The sequence below is a fragment of the Euprymna scolopes genome, chromosome 17 (genome assembly GCF_053919585.1).
Source record: "Euprymna scolopes isolate OS-2025 chromosome 17, ASM5391958v1, whole genome shotgun sequence".
Lineage (NCBI taxonomy): Eukaryota > Metazoa > Mollusca > Cephalopoda > Sepiida > Sepiolidae > Euprymna > Euprymna scolopes.
In genome coordinates, this window is record NC_136498.1 from 38,051,731 (window position 1) to 38,066,084 (window position 14,354).

The following is a 14,354-nucleotide window of genomic DNA, read 5'->3' on the forward strand; positions in this document are numbered from 1 at the left end:
ATACTTAACCTCAGAAATAGTGTACAAATGTGGGGTTAAGGCCGATAATGTAAAGAAGGTATACCTTGGGGCAACATATTGCGCTTTTTAGGAAAGATACAGAAATGAGGTAGAGTAGATGAATGATCCAATAGCAAGCACCTCTGATTCTAATATTCTACACTAGAAACAATTTTTTGGAAATAAGACCATGTATTACTGAATAAGAAAATTAGATTTATAATAAAGATTAAAAAGATTTTCAATATTGTTCTAAAACGGGGACACTGTCTTAGTCGAATAGATGGTTAAATAGTTATTACCGTTTCCAGATAAAAAATAGCTAAATAATGAATTATCAATTTAGAAAATAATAATTAGTAATTAAAGAATGGGGATTAATTGATACTGTTTTCAGACAAGTAAAACTTGAACAATCATAGCTTTTTACACATTGCTCTGTTTCTAAACGATTAAATAAAAAGAAACAAGGTGACCCCCAACTTTTATTGTAGTAAAACGTACATAAGGCTAAAGCCTACTTTTATTATTAGAATACTAATTAATGAGATACATTCTTATTTGTTAATTATGTAAGAAGATAATTCATGAATCGTTATTTTGGTGTTGCAGCCATGAATAATCCCAGCAAATTATGGATGGATGGATGGCTGACGCAGGCTCACTCCATGGTAAGACAATTAGCTTCAGGGTCAAGATATGCTTTAAAAACTTATATTTTGAATAAGTTAGCCTTGTTTTAATTGGATCTGTTTTATTGATAAATAAATTATAAATGCATATTAGGGATGCACCAAACTAGAAACATCGAACGGCCCTGGGTACCACCCTTTCACCGTTAAGAGTACTTACTCTGATTTTACTATCTTATAATTTCATCTAAACCTTTTAAATTCCTAACTAATGCAGGTATACCCCTTCAACACCAAAAATATCCGATAATCGTTAATCCTTAGAGGAGAGTACAAAAGAAAATACGGAAATAAAAAATAAAAATAAAAAATAGACTTGGATTCTTAATTCTAAATGAAGAATAAGTACGAAATAAGTATAAAGAAATGCAAAACTTTAGTTCATTATTAAATAAGTTATAAACAGACACTTTTCTTGAATCACAGAAATATAGCCGATAATTTTGTGTATAAACAAAACATATTGCTTGATACTAAACTAACATAGAATCGAAACGATTTAACTTTGTTGATATGGCCAGATTATTAAAAAAAATAAAACAGAAAAATAAGTTAACTGAAAAAAAGATATATAGACATCTATTTTAAGAAATCAGCGAATGTTATTAATAAAACATGTTAAATGGTTATAGGTAATTAGTTGTGAAATCGTATGATATTTTTTAAATACTGATACGAACATAGGTGGATATATGAATATATAAAAAAATACTTTGCAAGGATGCGACAGAGGTAAAATAGTTTCGCTTTTTTCTTTTCATTTTAAGGTAAATGTTTTCCGTAATGTTCTATTGTTAAAGTGTTTTTTATTCAATAAGCCTGAAGAACGGCTGTTCATTTTAAAATTTGGAAACGCCATAATAGTAGAATTTGTGCAAATGGTCTTGAAACAATTGTAACTAACAATGAAAACACTTTTTCTTAATACCAATCTATTCTTTAAAGTATTGTTTTTTTGTTAAAACAGTGTATATATATACATTTATGATATGCGTACTGAAAGTGTAGAGCCAGCTTCGTTCATTTGTCCTGGTAAGGTGCTTGTGTAGCTTCCATTATGTTGTAGAGATAACTTTGTTTCATGCATCTTATGTTGTTTTTTTTTTAGAAATGATAATATCGTATATGTGTTGTTGTCATGTGGCCATGCACACATATATCAATAGCAGATTTTTGGGAATGGCTGAATAGCCTTATTCGTTTGTATGCAAAAAAAACATACTCCTTTATTTCTCAAGTGTTTATCTGTTACGTCTTGTATATAATATGTTGACATGAGACGATGCATTTAAGGATATTCTCCTCTCGGGTAGGTTTCATGTTTTAACAAGCCTTTGGTTCTGACATTTTCTCATGATTTGAAATGCAACATGCACACCACATCCGTTGAAAAACTCGCTAGAAAAATAGCTATGTTATTTTACAACTCCAATAGATATCCAACTGACAGTGCAATAATCATCAAACAAAAGAGCCAAGTACGTCCTAGGGCAGAGTACTGCTGCAACATCTTAGTAGAAGCTGGTAAAAACATCTTACATTTTGACAGAGTTCAAAATAGGCGTCATAGCTTAGTACGAGATTATCTTCTTCTCTTCCCTGCAACCACAGTCACACAAAAGAGACGGTGCAAGTCCATAGTTTTTTTCATGGCATGTGATTGCATTATCTCAAATCTTCGCACTCCCGTCTCTCGTGTCAAACCTTTAAGGGAAAACTTGTCTAGCTGAAAGCATTATCAATGACTCTACCCCGTTAGTTGTGTGTGCACCTAAACGTAGATTCTATTAATAACTTTTTTTTTTTTTAGAACTGTACGCCTGCCCAAATCTCTGCTTTTATCCTGTTTTCCAGTTGACAACAATATTGTCGTCTTCAAGTTCAACATACACGTGTTTTTGATGAGCACTCTCCTCAATAATTCACATCACCAAATGTCCATTACTTACGATTTTTACGTTATTATATCCATTGACCACAGTATATTCATAAAGTCTTATCCTCTAGTGGTGACTCCTTTGTAAACAAAAAATCACTTGCAACTGTTTTAAAAGAGAATGGCATAGACTAATTTTTAATTTGTTAGCTGACCATTGTATTAATCATAATCGATTCTTTGTTGGCAATACATGTAACGCAGAATCAGTTCCGTTGCTATGACAACATCTTTCTGTTAGTTACCAACACTTACTATTTCGAGAAGTGAATTATGTAGATTCAGATTTGGTTCATTGAGATTTTCCTCCTAGGCATTATCTCTATCTTTACCTTTTAGTAATAATAGTGCAGTATTTGTTCCGTGTTCATGAACCCATAGCAGATTATTTCTAGGGATAGAATGCAGTGTTCGTTTTGTTGTAATTAGCCCATCCTCCAACTCATCTCCTAGTTTTTAGTAGAAATAATGTTGTATATGTTGATAGAAATGAAACTAGTCTACCAGGGATTGCGGTCACATTTTTGTAGTAGTGATAATGCAATCTCTGTTTTGATGTAAGTATACTTTACTCCCTCGGATTAGTAAAAATATATTATGTTTGGACTGGTGTGTTGCTAGATCTCTTTCTTTTATCTTGATCCACATTCGAGAAATAATCATCACCTTTATTTTTGATATTATTGATTATGTAGTATCGTTTTCTGATTATGAGCTCATCATTCCAAGAACGATATCTTTATTTTATAATTGGGGCGTAGTGTCCGTTCTATTTTATTGACGTCTGGTATTAGGGCATTTATTATCCTTTTATGTGGCAATGGTGTTATTCATAGTTCATTTTTAGGAGACTTTTCTACAAGACATCATTTACTTCGTTATTTTTAAAACAAGTGATAATACAGAATTTTGTCTGTGCTTAATCGATTACAATCCTAGTGATTAGTATCACCTATATTTTGGGAAAGTATTATTGTGATGTATGTTTTGGTGTGAACTAATTGTCCTTCCAGGTTTAAGGTTATTATTTATGTCCTTAAAAATTATATAAATAATATAAACACTAAAATGTAATAAAATTACCATATATTTAACATTATATACAGTATAGCCCAGGTGTCCGACGTTGCCCGGGTGTTTGGAGGTGTCTATTAAGCAAAGAAAGAGTGGTAGTAGGCAGGCAGGCTCGAACCCATACCGCGAAGGAGGAAAAGGATGTGAAACAAACGTGGCGTATTTGCCGTTGCGTCCATCGCAAACCGGAAGTAGCGAAGGTTGAAATTAAGGATTGCCAATCGAAAAGAGGGGATGATTTTTAAACTATCGGAAAAAAAGAGGCCCCCATTGTACAAAACTGGACAGTTGAAGGTGAGAAATGTAATGTTTTTAGCCAAATTTTCGATATTTGCCCTCCAACGAGTTGCACTTCAAAACGATAACGATCTCGTAAAAACCTGTCCCATTCGTCAAAAGTTACATTCATACATTTAAACAGAAAAGTATGATTTATATTATGGAAAACTATTTAAACGCGTCGATTTATTGCTCAGATATTTTTATGATATACATCGGCTAAAACTTTCCTGTCATCGAAGCGTTTCCATTCTCTGTTTCTCGTAAACTTTGCATTTATAACAAACATCTATTTATTTTCCATTACTTTTTCTTACTTATAAAAGTTAAACTTAACTGGTTTATATTTTAAACATTAGTCTTTATTCATAAAAAAAATTGCCTGCGAGCTAAACGCTTCTGTTCACCATAAGTTGACGTTTTCGATCATCACGAGTATATTTCGAATTGTTTTTAAAGTAGACTTGACTATTAAAAATCCAACTCAAATAATTATTATGATTTCTTTATATTTTTATAATAAATGCCCTAAGGCGGCGTTTTATATTATAGTTGGTGTTAAGAAACCCGTTTACTGGCTAATATCGGAATTAAAGTAATTATTATTTTAGATCCATGGATTCATTTCAAATGTTATCAAATGTATTAAATATTTAAAAAAAAATGTGGGAAGTATGCATTTATGTTACAGTGTTGAAATAATAACAACATTATTAAGAAACTTATTTTTATCATCTAAAGGAGAGTGGGTGCTGTAAATATTCTGTACTTCCATCTTACAATCTAATAAAATGTATTTTACACCTTGAATTTAATTTGAAAATACTACTAAAATACCATTGTAATCTAAGTGCATAAACAGCAAAAATAGTTGTGTTATTTATATCTGGAAAGTAATTTTGTTGTCTTTTATTAAATATATTAACAAAAAACAAGAAAAAAACTCTCAGAATTTAATGTCTACCTGAAAGAACGCCTGCAATTTCAACTTGCAGCATAAATATAATTACATTTTCAGGTCGATATTCACTATTAAATAAGGCATTGCACTTAGGTTAAAAAGCTATGGTCCTTCTTATACGAGTGATATTATTATTGATAACTGTAAATGTGGCAGGACAAGTAAAAATAACTTCCCGATAAAAAAACATGATGAAATTGTGGAAATCTTAGATGTACTGGAGTTAATAAAAGAATTGATAACTACACATTGCTTCATAAGGAAATTATGGAGGATAATGAACAGGAAACTATGAAAAAATAAGGGACCTGAACACTATTAAACTTTTACAAAAGAAAAACCGCATGATATAATGTCCTGGGACACAGAGTTCTTGTTGCGGTGCTGTTCATATAGACGACTTTGTGGATGTTTTGTATTAACTTTACAGTGAGTACACTGCCAGGGGTATCCTTGTTGCCAAAACTAATGCAAACACAGGTTGGGAAAGTTTAAGGTTTGCAATATAAGAAAAAATATTTAAAACACTACACACATTTGATGGGATATTTGCACTGCAATAAACTACCTTTCGAAACCCTCCAAAAAAGGATGGTTGCGCAAAAGCTTGTGCAACATCCAATGCCTCCAGGGGAAATTATACTCAAACGATTGCTATGATAAACCTCAAATATAATTTTCAACTATTAGCAGTCCTCTTGAATCAATACAAAATGGATATTTCTAAAGGCAAGGTTATACATCCTGAGGAATCATCCTTTCAACTAAGCAATGCTGTAAAATTTGCATATCAGCTTCATGCGTTTGTGGACTCATGGTGCATACTCACAAAGGGTTACAACAAAACATAATTTAATAACTTTTCTTATAATTGTGTATGCTATTTTTTTATTTGAAATTTAAAGAACTAATTAATTTCACACTCAACAATTGCAGTTTTTTAATATGCTCCAGAAGATTAAGGAGCAGTACATGAAATTGAATAGATCATATTAAGAATTATACAAGTTTATAAGGGAAAAAGACTTAAAAGGAGTATTAGCAATTATGTAATTAAATATATATTGATAACCCAATTTTTAATTTCAATTTATAGATTTTTTTTTTACAGATTTTTACAAAATGTCACTATAATTATTATAACAGATTGATTTTTTTTTAATAATTCATGTAATTAATTTTTATATATATATTCTTGAGTAGGGAGTATACCATGAAAATATGTAAAAATAATACTACCTATTAATTTTGGTTCTACGCATTGGACACAATATATGTAACATTATGCGCCATTTTTGAACCATTAATGTCAGAAGATTTTTTCTTAATCTGAACTTAGAAAGTCATTGACAAATCGAACCAAGCGTGACTGAAAAGATTTTTCCTCAATTTTTCAGTCCGTGGAAATGGTAGCGAAGTTAATGGCGGAAGCTTCCAAAATTGTGTATGATTTACGAGCAAGGCATCATTATATTAGAGCCAAAATTTGGAATCAGAAATTGAAACGTTCATACGTAGAACAATCTGACTCTCTAGACTACATACTCATAACATTAATTACTTATACAAACGCAAATTTGACAGCAATTGGTTAATTTTATGCGTACGAAATTCACCAGAAATTATATAAGTCATACTTTCGAGTAAAACAAACTTTTGTATTCATACTGTACTTCTCTGCTCAGGCTTCAGTCCCATGTTGATCTATATCGTTTGCATGTTTTCGGGCATTAAAATGTAACAATACCAATCGAGGCGTTAATATCGAATCAGATGATTCTGGTAAATAATAAAGGCCTCTGTCGGTGATTTTAGGATTTTTTTCGGACGCCAGTAAATAAATACTCTCAAACGTTGCAAAATATCTTAAACATGATGTTTCTCCCTTTTGCAAATAATTGGCATCATGCATGCTGGAAGTTCTGTTTATATTGACATGTATAATCAATCAATGTCTTTTTTCTCTTTTTTTTATATCCAAAACGCTATTACACACACGCACACACACACACACACACACACACACACATATATATATATATATGTGTGTGTGTGTGTATCTACGTATGTATGTATGTATGTATGTATCAATCTATCAATCTGTTTTCTTTTTTTATTTACATTTTCCCCCCAAACAAGTCACATTGCCACATTGATGTAGAGGCTACTATTATTAGGGTCACAGACTACAGGAGTATTAGGTGGGGAGTTAGGCCGCAAGATGTCAGTTAACGTTACATTTGAAGACTGCATATCAGTACAGTTGGGGAAGCAGGCACCTGGAAGGGAATTCCAAAGTCTAGCTGTTCTGGTGAAGTAACTATTGGAGTAGAAGGCTCTCTTACATCTAGGGATATGTACTGTGACGAGGTGGAATTTTACTGCTTGTCGGGTTTGTCGGGGGTATTTACGTAGAGGGGGTACACGTAGAGCATTTCGTCGGAACATTAACCCTTTAAGTACTTGCTTGTAGAACAGGTAGAGGGATGCTACACATCGTCGAGGGGACAGAGGCTGAAGCTTGGATGACAGTTCAGGACCTATTAGGTTAGCGACTCTCTTTTGAACCTTGTCTAAGAGTGAAAGACTAGTAGCAGATCCACCGGCCCAAATAGGACAACAATACTCCATACATGAGCGACTAGTGGCCTTATAGATGTACAGGATACTTTTGGGCGATAGTAGCTTTCTAGCACGGTAGAGAGAACCAACCTTTTTCGCAGCGGTCGTGGCAATACTCTTAATGTAATTGCTCCAACTCATGTTTCCTGTGAACTTTAGGCCGAGGAGTTTAAAATATGTGTTTTCAGATAAAGAGTCTTTGCCATTACTATTGGTGGTAGAGAAGGTTTATTGTAGTCATTGGAGGAAACTAGTTTAGTCTTCTCCGATTTATAGTGAAAAAAGAAAAAACAATTTCGTTCAGTAAAATATGTGATGAATTTATTGGTGTTCAAATCATAAAACTTGGTGAGGAGGTAAGAAAAGTTTTTCATGACTGGTTTCCATGGCAACAACATCGCTTCAGAAAGTAGTGTTGCTACTAATTCACTGTTAATCTGGAAAAGTGAAGTTACAGGTTAAACAGAGGTAATGAAAGCAGACGAGTACCATATATATTTCACAGATGTGTATGTTATGTTTTCGAGGAGCAAAAAATAAAACTGGAATTAAACAAAGTACAAGTGAATTTACTAGAAGCTTGAACAAATCATCGAGTACAATAGAAATATGCGAACATTAAAAGTAATACGGTAAAGCTCAATCATGGAAAATTAAGGGACAAGGTGTTCTAGTAAAAATACAATGAATTTGTAACTTAAAATCTTGAAGCATTAAGATTGTTTTCAAGGCAATTTAACATTATTTTTTGTCAAGGTAATTTAACATTATATAATCAATTCTTAATGCTGCAATATTTTACGTTATAAATTTATGATATATTTTACAAGAATGTCTTCTCATTTTCTGTTCCTTGGTTAAGCTTAACCATATTTCCTTTCAAGCTAACATTTTTCGATTGTAATATATATATATATATATATATATATATATATATATATATATATATATATGTATATATATATAATATATATAGATAGATATAGATAAATGACCAAAATTTATATTCCAAAATTCATGATGCCTCGCATCTTATAATTTATTACTTTAAATCTGTTGATTTATACAATTATTGACAGTATCTGTTTGGTAGCGCAAAATCAATCATTTAATTATTGAATTCAATATGGCGTAATGGCGAAATGAAAAAAATATAAAGGTAGCTGCAGCTTCACTTCAAATTTTCGGATTTCCCCATGTCAAAAACATTTCAATTCATTTTGACGGATTGATTATTGCTATTTCTTGTGATGAGTTAAGGGCATAATATATTCACTAATTGGTATAATAATTAAGTGATTGATTTTGTGCTACGAAACAGATACTGTCATGACTAGTATAAATCAACTGATTTAAAGGAATACATTCTAAGATGGTGAACATCATGAATTTTGGAATATAAATTTTTGTCATTTATTCTATATATTGCTCTATAATTACATTGAGCTTCTTATATGAGGAGTGATATATAATAAGAAACTATATTTCTACCGAAATATATATATACATATATATATATATATTCATATATATACACGTATATATATATATATATATATATATATATATATATATATATATATATATATATATATACGTATTATTATTCTCTGGGCGAAGCGTGCATATAAAATGTGACATTATTTTGTTGGAGTACCATAAATATCGGTTTGAACATATTGCCTAATATGTTCAATGTAATAATGATATTGATTGTATCAACAATGCAACTGCTCTTTTTCCATAAAGTATGAGTTGACTCTTGAGGTAATCATATTAATGTATATTCAAGACATTTGCTGTAATAAATTTTTCCTATAGTTTTAAAACATTCGTGTATTAATAAAACATGATTAGCGTTTGTTCTGTTATGAGAGAAATATTAAAAATTATACAATAAAATATAAACTAGATTTTATACATCAGAAAATAACAAGTATTTAATTAAAATGGTAGAATTGGCCAAGGTTACTTGTAAACAGATTTTAATTTATTTCCAAATGTAATTTATGCAAGAATTATTATTGAAGAGATGATACATAGAAGTGATACACTTTATATTCATATTAATGAACAATAGTTGAAAGAGAAAATATATAAATTCTTAATGTATGCCTTTACTATTCATGCGTACACTGAGCATAATACACTGCTTTGAGTTAGAATACAACTTACGTAATCGTTGGAACAATGATCAATTCTACTGATGAATTTTATTGGATCACAACATTCTATTCACACAATCTTCTTTTTTCTCACTGGATTGTTTTTATTTATGTATTTTTTGCATACTACCTCTTTTCGTGGTGTTCCATTTCGAGTGCAGCACTTCTGAATATGTGATATGCAAGTAGTTTAACTTTCCAATAGTTACTCATTTTGGAGCCTTGCAAAGGTTATAATTTTATTATTTGCTGCAATTCGAGTCAGAAAACTTGTGGGACAGTGTAGCAGGGAGAAAGCAATAGGAAAAAGGAGTAAGGAAAGGGTGATAAGGTGGTTTTAGTATTTGTTCTTAAGCTTTGCAGAACATGGTTGAGTTGTCCAAAAGAGAAGGTGAACAGGATAGCATTTATATGCGGTGCATTTACGTCATGAATCACATTTTTTCATACAGCCTGATTTGGTAGCAGTATATTATTGGTTTCATCCGTGTCTGTGTTTCTTACGAGTTCCTAGTAAACAAAATACGTGGCATTGTAAGATTTTTATATTTTGGTTGGGGAGCTTTTTGTTCGCTTATGATTAGAGTCACCATTTTATTTATTAGGCACACTGGTTTACAATTATATATTTATAGAATTCTGTCTATCTACGCCTCATCCTGTTGTTGTGCAGATTGATTTATTTCACATCACTTCAAGGAGAATTCTGTCTTTTACGATCGTAATATGGATATAACTTTTGTGTTGAATTCACGCAGAAAAATATGAAAGCTGATTATTCTCTTCACACTCATAGCATTAAACCTCTTTTTTAGTATCCAATCGAGTGTAGACTTTTTCTCGGTAGTAATCTGCCTAGTGTGCCTTGTGTTATGTATTTATTAAAACATTATTTTATTTCTTATGCGCATTCTCAATAACACAGTCTTTTCTCCCGTATTTCCATTTATATATGAATTTGTTTAGTATCCCATTGGATATTCTGTCCCATAAATATTTACCAGGGATATTGACCGGAATTTGTATAATCTGTATGGGTGAAATAAAATCCTCATTCGAGTTTCTTATATATCTAAGTTCCTGGCATAGTATAAAGTAATTATACATTATACGCCCTGCTGGTTTTCGTTCAATAGCTATTTGTACAATTATCAATATTACTATTATTTTGAAATAAATTAGAACTGTGGTAATTCAAATATTTTAAGCATTCACTTATTCATCTTTTGTGAATTGAGTCGTGTGTATCTTGTTATAGTCCAGCATCTGTTATCTTCGTATAATCTAAACAGAAAAAGAGATTGAAACACTCCCTTGTTCGGTGTTACCATCATTTTTATTAATTCCGACGTCAATGTAAAACAGTCAGCTCTTTCTTCTATATAATTCATCTATTTGATCACGGCCATTCCTCTGATATGCACAGTATATTTTAAAACACTCGGTCCCATGAGCTTTAAATACAATTTCATATAATGTAGATGCCATATCTTATATAGACGTAAAGTAATTTCCCTTAGTAAATGGCCAGACTAGGTAAGCCTTTACTGCTCTGCCAGTCTAGACTAGCTATTGCTACTCAGCCAGATTAAACTAACCTAACAGACACGACTAGACTAAACTATCCTAACATACACAACCATACAAAACTAACCGAACATACACGACCAGACTAAACTAGCCTTTGATATACGGCAAAACTGTACTAGCCGTATATACAGGGTCGGACTTTACGGCTAGCGATAGACATAAAACTTAATGATCCTCGACACAGGTTCAGAAAAATCTAGCTTTCCATTCACAACTAGTGAGAACTTGCCTTCTATTACGTGTTGTCTTTCAAATAGACACAAACCATAAAGTAAATAAAGTGAAAATGTGTAACTGTCGAATTTCTATTCAAATCCCTCCATAACATTACGCCATTGCTCCAAACGTCTCATTCGTAATTCTAACTTACACATTGTGATAACTTGACGGCACAATTTTTCAAATTTTACCTGTACCATTTGACTAGTGTATTGCACATGAAAGCATTAGCTGTTGTGTATTCTAAAGTTACATCCGTTGTCTCTCGTTACATAATATTAATTTAGCTTATAACCGAATGTAACGTAAACTTTACTTTAGCTGATAAGATTGAGGAAATCAAAACCTTTACTCTAATGGAAGTGTCTTATTTTGCCGTCATCGTCTGTTTTACTTTAATTTCAGCAAATGTATTCAATATAGTATGATGCAAATTATGTTACGATTTAAATATCTTAGTGAGGTCGTGGGAGTGTATTTTGGATGTTCCATTACAAGAGTGGAGTGTATCATGCTTTTTTTTACTTATGTGTATATATGTGATTTTTTTTAATATCAGATATTAGGGGATACAATATTTGAAAGAAGCCGACCGAGTCTTACATATACTTAATCACAGTAGAACGTGTCGATAAAATATATATTTCTGTTTACTGTGCAGTTTGTAATTTAAATTCATCGGATTTTACGACCTAATCGTATTTCAATAAATTCTTGCCACAAAGACAATACGCAACATTTTAGAAGCGAGAGATTAAACCGGTAAAGCGATTTAAACTTTATTTACATAAATCATTAAAAAATATTAAGGTTAATCTCAAAAGCAACATTGTATTTCATCTCAGATACCATTGATTCATGAGATTAGAAATTAAAAAATCTAATCGAGGCAAAAAACATCAAAAAATAATAATATTGTTTTCAATAAAAACATAATTTAACTGTAGCTATATATTTGATGACTTTTGTAACACTTAGAAGAATCTTGTAAATCAATAACTTTTATTTGTGATAGTTTGTATTAAATGTTACCATAGTTATTTATATTAGACCGTAAATTTACAGTTAATTTTAATTTAGCTATTTACATTTGGTTTGGCGCTGTTTCATCTTTTGGGGCGCGAATACATTCCGCTAATAAATATTTTCTATTGTGTTGTACAGTTGTTTTATTCAGGCTATAATTTTTATTTATATTAACAGAAAAAAATTGAATAACTTTTTTTTTAAATAAAAAGAAACTAATAACTAATTAGAACGCAGTGTATTTTCCCCAATTTTCTCTAGGCTTTAATTTTGTTCCATAGGCATTTGTTTTGCTTTTCCTATCTTGTGTTTTTTCAAAGTAATGCATGCTTCGAGGTGTGAATCTATTTAACAGAACAACTAAGCACGCCATGTCAAAGAAAGATTTTTTTTAATTAGGTTTAGATAATTAATTAAAACTTTGATTAATTTGATTTTCATGTTATAGTTTCCAATAAAATAGTTGTTAATTTTTGTAAAAGAATAATTATATGTCAGCGTATAGCTAAAGGCTGAGTTACAAGGACTAAATTGATTTTTTTATATCCTACTAATTTTGTATTACGTTAAATTTTCATTAGGTCTGCTGCTGCTGTTATTTCCTTGTCAGTAGCTAGCCATTCTAAACGGAATGCCATTTTACCGATTCAGTACACATTTCAATTAGAACCATTTCGACGAAATATAAATTTAATTTCAAATATATATATATATGTATGAAAATATATATATATATATTTTCACATATTTTATATATATATATTTTATACATATATATATATATATATATATATATATATATATATATATATATATATATATATATATATATATATATATATATATATAATTCAGTAAAGAGTACCGCAACCGGTATTTATTTAATATTCGGAGCGAACATTTTCATAGAGTCAGTTAAACTAAATTTATTTTTCACAAACAAATTATTATATTTCAAGATTTGAGAAATTACATTTTTATGTAATATAAAGAAATCTAATCGATTTTAGATACTTACTTCAAAAAAGAAGTATTATTTATTCTGTAGCGTAAATGTCGTTAGACTTATTACATTCTATAGTCTTTAAAAGCAGAATAATTGCCGTTTCCCAGTCATGATTTTCTTGCAAAAACACAGCAAGGCAATCTTGGAATTATTGCAATGGCATGAGAATTAAACAGGGAATGTTGTTTGTTTAATTGTAAAACAATCACATCGTAATTCGTAAAAAAAACAAAAAAACTTCGTGCCTACGTTTTCCTAATAAGACATTGGAATTATTTGTGCGATACTTCCAATAAACAAATATATTCATTGATTTGTTCATTTTTTATCTAAGAACGTATATGAATCGCAGAGGGGTATTTAGCTTCCTCCCGCCCTCAGGATGTAACAAATATATTTTTACACTTAAATTAAAATCAGCGTAACCTGGGCAGTAATAGTAATGATTTTAAACATATGCGAACATAATTCTTTAATTAATTTGGCCTTTTAATCGAAGTATTCCAGTTACCTCAATGTTAAAAGTAAAAATATTATTGTCATTCGAAATGGGTGTACGTGAGTGACACTCTCTCTACACACACCTAGGTGTAGCGATACTGGCCTAGTAAGGAAAACAAGTAAAAACAATATATATATATATATATATATATATATATATATATATATATATATATATATGTGTGTGTGGGGGGGGGTGTTTTGAAAAAAGAAAAACCGAATGAATTTATAAAATGGTGATCAAAGTTTCGTCCCCATTACAGAGAACATTTTCAGGATATGA

General features: G+C 30.8%; 1 long non-coding RNA gene across 1 annotated transcript in view; it reads left to right on the forward strand.

Annotated features, from left to right (window-relative positions):
* Positions 1–611: 611 nt before the first annotated feature.
* LOC145297077 (uncharacterized) overlaps positions 612–14,354 on the forward strand; it is a 105,543-nt gene continuing 91,800 nt past the window's right edge. Inside the window, exon 1 of the long non-coding RNA XR_013870102.1 lies at positions 612–671. This is a non-coding gene — a long non-coding RNA (uncharacterized LOC145297077). The remainder of the gene's footprint in view (positions 672–14,354) is intronic.